Below are 11,550 nucleotides of genomic sequence, written 5' to 3'. Positions count from 1 at the left end.
CCTCGCCGTCTTCTGATGCGGTCACGCACGTGCACTGGTACCATGCCTACACAAGTACACGCGCACACCTGGGTCCATTCGCCGTTGTGCCCACATTCACTGACACTTCATCGGTACAGCTTGCAAAACAGTTTCTGCGTCACGAAGAGCCTCCACCACAGACTAGCAGACAAACTAGTCTTTCCTGGCTTTCGTTTCTCCGTTTTTCTCTGTATACGAGGCAACTTACAATGAGGAGCGAGCGACATTCTCGCAGTTTTGAAACGCCTTTCTGCTGCTCCTTCGCTGGAATGTGGAGTAATGAACACGCCGAGAGTTCCCACGGTTCCGTGAGAAAACATTCTTGTAGGAAAGCACACTCACAGGTGTTTGCAAAGTGTGCTCTAGGGAGCGGTCGCTATTTTGCAAAGTGTCAATTCGGCGCGCAGAAACTGATATCTTTTTCTCGGAGTTCCCTGTAATAACTGGGCAAGAATGGGCAAGAATCTGTGGACGGCAAGCGAACGAAACTGAACATCCCACTTGTCTGGGGGACAATAGCTATTAAAGTTTTGAGATGGGCGAGCTGGTACACAATCGAAGAAGAATGCAGCGCAAGACACCGCGGACGGAACAAGACGGCAATAAGGACGAGCGCTTAACTTTAATTTTCTGAAAAATTGGGAAATTATCGCACGCGCGCAATATATATAGCCGAGCTAAGCCACTGCAAAATTTTTCTTGAAAGTGCTGTAACTACTGTTCTTATCGTTTTTTTTTTCTTGCTGGGCACGTTATGCGGAAAAAGAATAATTGTAACATTCCCCCACCCCTGCCAAGGACGTATACTTTACGCCCTCCTGAGGCTACTTAACTTTTCCGTTTCTTTGGCCTCTTTATTGTATTGTCCATGTGTAATTATTCGTGTTCTGAAGCTGCTGTAACCATCGTCTTTTTTACCGTTTCTTTTTTTTTTTCCTCACCCGTTCTGTTAGAAAATATGAACCGTTTCAAACTGATCGTAAACCTTTGCCCCCCACTGTAATTCCTTTTGGCGCTATGCGTACTGTATAAATCAATAAAATAAATAACATAAAAGTCGTAGCACAATTCTGATATCAGCAAGAGACGAAAGCAGGTTTAAATTACATGGCGTATTTTGTATCGACATTTCGTTACAAATATCTTGCTCCTCCTTCCTGCCCTACCAGTAACTCTCTCCGTTCCCTTCCCATTTTTCGTTCACTTTGGACTAATGGAGGTGGAGAAAGGGGTCAGAGAGGGGTGCTGGGGCACAGCCTGTCTGGAGGCGCTCGCTCGCTCCGGTGACTGTGGTTTTGCTACGTAGCGTGACCACCTTGACACTGCTTTCGCCGTTTCCGTTCCAACTCGGCAAGTGCTCTTCTGGCCGAAGTTCAAAGGTTTTTCTGCGGCAATCAGTCTTCCCTTCTGTACGACTGCCATCTCGTCGTTTGGTTTCGGTCTGACCGAGAGGGCCGCCCACCCACAGCTAAGGAAAAAAAGGAATTCAAAGAAAAACTACACGTGCAGCTCCCCCAGGCTTTTCTTTCCCACCCGGCCAAGTCATTTTCTTTTTCTCTTCATCCTTTCTCTGTTTCTTTTTCCCTCCCGTTCTTTTTTATAGTGTTCTTTTGCAGATGACAGGTACCGGCAGCGACACCACGTGACGTCAAAGCTGATGACGTCGTCCAGCCAGTCTTAGCCACTCTGTTTATACTTTTACTGTTCTCCCATATTTACGCTAAATATGGCTAAATGGTTGCTAATGTCGTCTAGTGTTGCTTTATGTTGGCTAATGTAGGATCCGCTGCTATGACAGCAACATTGTCTACATTAAATTTCAACTCATAGGTATACCCTTGCAAATACGCACACAATGACTTGAGTTGTTTCTGCCTGAATTCTTTAGAAGAGGTAGAGCTTTACCCTCAATTTTTTAGTTGTATCTTCCTCCCAATCACCCTCACCAATGCATACCCCCCCCCCCCCACACATACCTCCTACAATCCCCCCCCCCCCCCTTTTTTTTTAATGAGCCAAGTGCTGACAGGTCCTTACGGTGCAAGTTACTTTTTCTTTCGTTGTACATGACAGGGAACACTCGCTTAAGAGTGCGTCATTTGCGTCGGCATCCATGAGTGGTAATTAATTCTAAACGCTGTCCCTGTCGGTCAACAATCGGTACAACAGGACCGCAGTTCCCCTTGTTTTAGAATTTTCCAGCACATTTAAATTTATTCCTCTTTCTTTGGGCCGTCCGGCAAGCCGAGGATGCCGCCCGGGTCCAAGGGCTTCAAGCCGTCACCTGACGCCATCATCATCGACGGAGAGTGGGACGGGACAGGGGTTAATCCCCTCTTCCCCCCGCCTCGCCCGGGCTTTTGATAAAGTTTATTCACTCACTCACTCAGAGAGAGAGAGTGTGTGTGTGTGGGGGGGGGGGGGAGAGGGTGTAGTACCCCTTTCGTATTCCAGGAAAGAACGCACATACAAACGAACAAAGAAAACAGCAAAATACGGCACGCGTTCCCACGCAGAGAAACTCGCAGAACCAACACCGCAATGCACGTGTGAGCCGGGAAGCAGAGACAGGTGTTCACGATTACCATATTCCAAAAAAGAAAAAAAAACACTCAGAAACCGTATACAAGGCTTGTCTCAAACAAAGCAGAGAGATATTTAGCGCATGTGAGAATGGAAGCAGTAACCGGTGGCCACAGTGACATAATTAAAAGAAAAAACAAAGAAAGCTTAAGAGGCCAAGGTAGTTTTCACCTAAAGTATGCAATGACCCCCCTTTTTCGGCATGATTAGGAAGCCAGGGTACGCATTTGGGCTGGTTAGTTCATGATTACGGGAGGAAAAACAGCGCTAAAAAGACTGGACAAGAAAGGACACGAGACCACGACGCTGACTAAAAACCAAATGTGCTTATTCCTCCAGTCAACGTGTATACACTTCACTACTATCGCAATGAAACAACAGAAAAAAGAAGACAGCCTGCGCAGAGGCCTCGGGTTTGCTGTTTGTGTGCATATTGCGTTGTACGCAAAGCTGATATGTAAAAAGACGTAAATATGAAGAAAAAAAAAAAGATTAAGAGAAATGTATGAAAGATCATGCTGTTCTTAAAGGGACACTAAAGAGCAACAATGAATCGGTTTAGATCGATAAATTGTGCTCTGAGAACTCTAATGTCGTTAATTTCGCCATCATAGGTTTATTAATAGAGGAGGAAATCAAGTTCACAGATTCATTTTTAAATCTCGCGTCGAAATCTCCCCGCGTGACGTGACGAATTTCAAATTCTATTTATCGTATTTTGGCGCCATTGGCTCAACAAAATTACCCCAAACTTGGTGTGTTAAGTCTATGGCCTCCGCAGAGGACAATGTACTTCATTTTTACCGATTACGAACTACTTAGTCCCTAGTAGGCGCCGTCAAAACATGCGACGTCACGGCGAATGGTGCGGAAGCTTCGAGGCGTCGTCGCCTCCCACATTTTCGCGTTTTCTCGCTTACTAGGCGTCTTCTCGTAGCAAGCGTGGTGTTTTTGGTATCGCGAAAGAGTACTTTACTAATATGTGAAAAATAGTTTTGCTCTTTAGTGTCCCTTTAAGCACGCGAAAGCCTTAATATAAAGACCGCACAGAACTTCACACCGAAGGAAATGAAGAAATTTTTTGTCTCCGTGTGTTCGTCCGTTGTTCTTGCACTGCTTTTTACGATCATGAACAACCAACTAGCCCGAATTACCGCCATTGTGAAATATACAAACTGCGCAACAACAAAAGAACAATTGAACTGCATCGAATAAATTGTGCGGGACATAATCACGTTGCGGCTCTGATATATTTATGGCAAAGCCTTTTTTTCAATTCGTCGGGGTACAATATATAAATAGATAGAGCGAGATAAAAAGGGATACATCGATTCGCATGCTGAGTGTGCACGCCAGCATATCTATGCTCTCATTGATTCCATTGTAAAGTGAGTTGAACTTGTGTATTCGAAATGATCCACAGTGTGCTGGGTCCTTGTATTGTGAATGAGAATAATGCAGACACGGTGCGGTTGGCCACGTGTTAGTATACGTGGTCATCATTGGCAGGGGCGTAGCCAAGGGGGGGTGTTAGGGGGTTCAGCCCCCCCCCCCCCCCCCCCAGATTTTTCAATTTTGCTTGCGCATATATGCACGCACACATACAAACGCACGCACGAACATACATGAAGTATGGTTGAACCCCCCACCCCCCGAAAAAAATTTCTGGCTACGCCCCTGATCACTGGGCATAGTTTGCATCCAGGTTTCACGCGTGGTGAGCACTCTTCGAAATTAGTGGAGTTAATCATTGAAGGTCTGACGATATCCTTAAGTTTGGTATGCCCCACGCGGTGGTTTAAGAATAACCTGCTGCACTAATTCGCTCTGATGGAGTAATGTATGATATTTCCGGTGAAGATGATTACGTTAGGGGTCGTTGACACGCTAAAGGTTGAGCAGTCTACGTCTTCTTGATCCATGATCACCATGCATGTTCTCACTTTTAGAACTCTTGTACTTATGGTACAAGATTAACGCTTCAAGGAATGTACTTTTTTTTTTTCATTGTGCTAAATAATTCTAAATGCTGTTCCTCTCGGTCAACAATGGGCACAACAGGACCGCAGTTCATCTTATTTTAGGATTTTCCAACACATCTCAATTTATTCCTTCAGAGAGAGAGAGAGAGTGGACGGGGGTGTGTGGGGAGTACCTTTGGAATCCAAGAGAGAACGCACATACAAACGAACAAAGAAAGCAGCAAAAGACGGCGCGCGTTCCCACGCTGAGAAACTCGCAGAACCAACACCACAATGCACGTGCGAGCCTGGAAGCAGAGACAGGTGTTCACGATTACTGTATTAAAAAAAAAAAAAAGAGGAAAAAACAACACTCAGAAACCGTATACAAGCCATGGCTCAAACAAAGCAGAGAGATATGTAGCGCATGTGAGAATGGAAGCAGTAACTGGTGGCCACATTGACATAATTAAAAAAAAAATAAAGCTTAAAAAGCCAAGGTAGTTTTCACCTAAGGTATGCAGTGACCCCCCCCCCCTTTTTTTTTTTCTTTTTTTCTTTTTAGCGGCATGAGTATAGAAGAAGGCCTCGGGTTTGTTGTTTGTCTGCATATTGCGTTGTACGCGAAGCTGATATCTAAAACGAATGAGTAAATTGTATATTTGCTAGGAGAGGCGTAAATATGAAAAAAAAATGTATATATATATATATATATATATATATATATATATATATATATATATATATATATAATAAAGAGAAATGTATGAAATATTATGCTGTTCTTAAGTACGCGAAAACATTAATAAATACCGCAGAGAACTTCACACCGAAGTGACACGTGTTCAAGAAATAAAGTCACTTTTTGTCTCTGTGTGTTGGTTCGTTGTTTTTGAGCTGTTTTTTTTTTTTTTGCGATCATGAACTACCAGCTTTCCCGAATTACTGCCCTTGTGAAATATACAAACTACGCAACGACAAAAGAACAATAACTGCATCGAATAAACTGTGCGGGACGTAAATATGCACTTGGCTTAAGGAGCAGTTTGCGGTTCTGCCATTGCGGCAAAGCGTAATTTAAATTCGTTGTGGTGCAAGATATAAATAGATCCAGCGAGATAAAAAGGGATGCATCGATTCACATGATGAGTGTGCACGCCAGCCTATCTATGCTCTCATTGATTTCATTGTAAAATGTGTTGAGCTTGTGTATTCGAAATGATTCACAAGGTGCTGGGTCGAGAATAAGGAATTTCTCGATAAGGTGGACAGGAGTGTTTACATGCTTCGAGAGTCGCGGCAGTTGCGGTATGAATAACCTTAAATGTCATTTGCGGTCGTTAAAGCGTAGCCTAAATGGGGTCTCCAGTTGTCCGATGTACTGTGTGCGGCAAATGGTACATTTGAGAAGATAAACAGCGTTAGAAGTGTAGCAGTAGTAGTCTGCTTGTAATCTGAATGAGAATAATGCAGGCACGGCGCGGTTGGCCACATGTCAGTATACGTGGTCATCATTGGGCATAGCTGGCATCCAGGTTTCCCGCGTGGTGCGCACCCTTCGAAATTAGTGTAGTTAATCACTGAACATCGGACGATATCTTATGTCACACGCGGTGGTTCAGGAATAACTGCAACATTATTTTGCTCTGTTGGAGTAATGTGTGGTATTTCCGGTGGATATGATTTACGTTATACAGCGGTTGACACGCTGAAGGTTAGCAGTTTACGTGTGTCTCTTCTTGATCCGTGATCAACATGCACACGTATGTTCTTACTTTTCGACTCTTTGCAATCTAGCTGCTTTCACCGGTTTCTTCAAAACGGCTCGCTCTTCGACATATTACATTGAACTTACAGTGTCAGTGAGTGTTTCGCCTGCAGCTAATAGCAAAACACAACACGACATAGTTACGTGAGCATGTCGTGAACACGGAATTACGTGAGCATGCATTACGTGAGCACGTCGTGAATATAAGATGTCGTGGCTATACGACTACATATACATTGCATACGCAGCGCGCATGCAGATGAATGCATTTAGTGCAGGGCAGAGGTGGTGACGTTTTGTGCCGCACTTAATTGACTGACTTGAATTGCAGTCATATAGGCGGAAGAAGTTCGCGAGGAGAACACGCAGATGACCTTTTCTTTTTCTGTTACATCTGCTGAGAGATGCACTAATACTAAAAAAAAAAAAAAGACGTAAAGCATTCGTATATCGCAATCTTAGACGGCGCGTGCACTGATGGTGTTTTGGGAGTAGTAATTCTGCTCTTGCTCTTTATCGACGTTGTAAGACGCTGACACAGTGTGCAGTTGAAAACGGCGAACGCTATACATTCGGATACATTGTTAGATCCAAGTAATATCTGACGTTACGCTGCACAAGGGGGATACGCTTCGACCAAAAATGTCTATACAGGCGGTCCTCGAATTATAGGGAGCTCTAAAAATGACGATAAAAGAACCAGTGCATGTAATTGCGGTACGATCGGCAACACTGGTCCGTCCTCTTTTTTTAATACCACGTCATTCATTATACAAGTACCTTTTAGGAAAAATAGATCCTTTGAACACCACGCCATATTTCAGGAGCTGTGAGAGCCAGCTCCTTCTCAATCATGAGTATACAAAACGCCCGCAAAATAGCAAATAATGTAAAGAAATAAGGTGAAGCAAAAGTGCTCAGGCCGTGAATACGCCATAAACACTGCAATATCGTTCTCTAGTGAGTCAGCCGTGCCTCCAGCAGATATGACACACGCCCGAGAGCCGGTTCACTCGCACTGCAGCCGCTCGCCGAACGTGACGAACTCGAAGTGGGGGATGGAACTCGCACACTTGGCTTTCCGGCAAAGCGCGTCGGTATATCTGCACGAGAAGCCATGTAGAATTAAGTTACCGACGTTGAGGCCTTGTTAAGAGAAAAGACGTAATATTTAACCACCGTTCACCCCCCCCCCCCCCCCACCCACACACACACACACACACACCCTTCATCCCAGTTTACAAGGAGAACAACATCATTGTCACGGTATAAAATGTATGTCTAAAAATATATGCACACCGTTCGTTGTAACTACACAAAACATCAAACTATCTAGCATTGCTACTAAATAGTTTGCTGCTAGATTTTCTTGCTATACAGTTCACACGTATGCACGTACACACACACAGATGCGATACCGCTGTCTGCATCAAACTTAAAGCTTAATTAGGGTGGTTTATGTGTCTTTATAGGTCACACACTGATAAACTTTCGAGGGCAATGATTCCAATGGGTGCAATTACAAGCTTGCGGCCTGGTGATGTTAATGAAGCCTTATAGAGCAATAGAAATGAAGCTGAATTCTTTCGAAGAAACCCTAATTGATTTTCTTTCTTGGTTCGTTCTACAAACGGGTGGCCGCGTGAGCGTCCGTGTGATTCGAGTTGTAGATTAATTAGCCCTCGTGCTGCAATCTGCTAGCCTCCTGGCTCACACGACCGACCCGGGAAAACTTTGGTCCCGGGTTAGAATCCCGGATAAAAGGTGGAGGAAAGAGAGATAACTTTTTAATGAAATGCACAGAATTTAGACGGCGTGTAGAAATCGCTGACATATATGCTACTCTGTGTGACGAAAGGGGGCCGGGGGAGGAAGACAGAAGCAGAGAGGCGCAAAAGCTTTTTGAAAAGTGTTAAAAGAGGGGCACAATTTATGAAAAAAAAATTTGGGCACTGAGTTTTCTTACTCTTGGCCGATGACGTGTGGTGGTACAGTCCTTCATTGTGCGCATCGTCCTACAACGAGGCGACAGATTTGGCTGCATGAAAGCTAAATGAGGGTGACAGACAAGATATATAGATCTGAAGTTTGTCGAGCTGACAGATATTGCCCGAGTGCCTAAGACACAGTCAAATGTGTGGGGATCGAGAGCGTCCTCCTACCTGGCGCCTCGTTCCCCAGCTGCCGCGCGCGTGCCGGCCGCGTAGCCCGGACGCACTTAGGCACCGGCAATCGCCATGATGGCGGCCAGGGCGCCTCTTTGTCTGGGCGAGCCAAGCGTCGGCTCCGTCCCGCGCTGGCATGTCCGGGCACGCTACGCTGGCGCGCTGCGCGGGCCTACGTCACAACGCAGCGCCATTCCCCATTGGGCCGCTGGTGACATCCTCCTCTCCTGCGAGATAAGATCATAAGATGCGCCCGACGATTCGCACGTGGCGGCAGATGGCAGATGCTCTCAGGCTAGCACGAGAGGTTGACGCGCTGCTCTAGCAGGCGGCTTCTCGTTCGTGTGCTCGACCGCTGCCCTTTGTGTGGTAGTCTTAGCGCCGCTGGCAAGCGTACTCGATCGTCTTGCGGAGTTCCCCATACGGCCTGCAAGCCTGTGACTGTCGTACCGTGCTGCATCTTGGGTTAATAAACCCGTTGTTGCTGTTACCTGCCTCGTGCGTGGTTTCTGCGCCGTGTCGGAGAAAACGACGAACCCGGCCGCAGCGTCGTCGCACGCAGCGGCAGTGGAGAACGTCGCGTCCCTGCACGGTCGCGCTCGTAGGTAAGCCTAGTGCAAACCTATCTCCACAAATGATAAACATCTCTCTGCCATTAAAAACACGCAGTGTTCGCAGAGAGCACGCTCGTCGGCATATACGCCACTCTCGGACTCAAAAAGAATATGCTGCACGGATACGATTGAGCGGCAGTTGTTGCAGCGTGGGTTCTCCGCTTGACCGAAACGGTGCCGTAAGCCGTTTCTATGTCGAGGAATGCTGGATGGGAGTCTTGATGTGAGATGTGGGTCGATTCAGTGAAGGAAAGCGTAATGATGTGTCGGAAGGTTCCAAATCCGATTCTTTTCCTCAAGAGCAAACCTTTTAGCCGTTTTGGGAAGCATCATATTCGGTGAAATAAATTCGCTTATAGTGTTGGTATTGAAGACCTTTGCGCGCCGCTTCTGCCTTTTCATCGTCCAGAATACCGCAATGAGCCGGTATCCAATGAAATGTGACGCTGTGACCTGCGGAGCCAAGTGGTACGTGTAAGTATACGCAATGTCGAAAAAAATGGACAGATGATTTGTTTCCTTTCAGAGGTTGAACAATGTTTGTAGCGCTCCTTTCCAGTCGATGAAAATTGTCCATCTGTGGAACAACCTCATTCAGACCCTTTTAAAAATACGAGAAATAAGAAGCAATAACAGCAAAGGTAGCTGGCGATGAGGTGATCAGGTGGAGGGGAAGGCCGCAATATGCCACAAAGGAGGGTGACGCCTCGCAGAGTTCCCAGATAGGTTGCCTCCGAGCGTAAACGTACGCAAGCACGCAGATAACGTTGCACTATATGTATCTCTGATTCGGCCGATAAAGCGCAGGCGTTCGCATGCCGTATAGCGGACAGCGTATGAGGACGTGCTATCACGATGCAGGCAGCACGGTGACGGCAGGGTTTCTCAATACCGTTTTTCGCCCTTCAGAATTTCGCGCCGCTGTTTGTGGTCGGTATCTCGGACAACTGGCTTAAAAAATCGCAGCATATGCACGGAGTGAATGATGATGAGCGGGCGAAGCTGCGGAGGTTCATCGGTAAACCGTGAATCTTCCGTGGATTCTGCCCAGTACATCATCACCGACGTGAGATCGGGCGCGTTTATACTAAAGGTTCCATGAGTTATGACGACTTGCAGCTCACTTTAATTTTACATGTACGCTGTGAATTTTCATTGTTTAGGAAACCATTGCTTTAGAAAACATCTGGCGTCTTTCGTTAAGCAGCTGGCGTCTTTTCGTTTTGCTTTAGAAACGTCTGGCGTTCTTTCGTTTTGCTTTTACAAAACATCTGGCGTCTTTTGTTGGTTTATTTCATCAATCAACGGCGTTTTGAACAAAATTTTTATTGTTTAATCACGCACAGGAGAAATCTCCCCAGGCACTACCTTGGAGGTAAATAATGGCTGCTAATTTGAATGAGAGACAGAAGAAGTCGGCTTTTAGCTACCGCTGCGAATTTTTTATTGTTCAACAACGCACAGGAAAAATCTCCCACCGGCACCACCTTGGAGGTCAAAGCGTAAGACTGGTTACGCACTACGACTACTACGACTACGAGGGACGAACGGGTGCCGCCTTAAGGAGCTTCGCCCCTAAAAATGGAGGGTCAGGGGGGTCCTAATCCCCCTTGTGTTCAGGCTGGGAAGAATGCCCCTTGCAGATGTCCCCCTCTTGAGAGTTATTTTTCAAACATCATATTTCAATTGTATGACAGTGAAGTATAGCGCTCTTATTTCGTAGTACGTGTGCACCTGTGTTCAGTACTCTTCAGCTGTGTAAAGCTGTAGTGAAATTGCAACTACCATTCGATCGGTTTTCAAGAACCGTCAATAGCACAATGCAATTACGTGAGGTGTGAGCCCATGCTCGTTTCTTATTAAAAAAATTATTTCAGAACGTGATTTTAAGTTTTATATCATTAAACGTAAAAGCTATATTTATAAAAACAAGATGGCCACCATGACCAGGAATGTGTCCCCCCTTTTATTTTTTCTCGATGTACGCCACTGTTTCGGTCACTTTGTGTAATAGCTGAATGTACGAGAACAATTAGCGTCAGAGAGACCCCCATCGATCATGCGCCTTGGCTTGGATGCCGAGCGCGCTTGTATACTTATGCGGTGGTTTTTGCGTTCCTCTACCTGAGACGTTTGCCAGCGCAATACCCGCTGCAGCGCATTTTGAGAGCATACCTAAGTGCGCCTGAACAGCAGCAGCAAAAAGCAAGCGTAACACCGGCGGACAGCGTGCATCGTCGGAATAGTCATCGTCAGACAGATCATCGTCAAATAAGCGCCAGCTCTAGGTAGTGTAACGGGAGAGTAAGTGCCATCCATGTCGTCTCAGAGGCGTAGGTTTCTCATTTGCCTCCTGTGGGGTGGGCATGGGAGTCGATAGGATTTTGTCTTGGCGGGCGCAAACCCGTGTTGCATCGCGGTGGTGGCGAGGGATCTTG

Source organism: Rhipicephalus sanguineus, chromosome 1, assembly GCF_013339695.2.
Source record: "Rhipicephalus sanguineus isolate Rsan-2018 chromosome 1, BIME_Rsan_1.4, whole genome shotgun sequence".
In the NCBI taxonomy this organism is placed as follows: Eukaryota; Metazoa; Arthropoda; class Arachnida; order Ixodida; family Ixodidae; genus Rhipicephalus; species Rhipicephalus sanguineus.
This window is presented reverse-complemented; position numbering follows the sequence as displayed.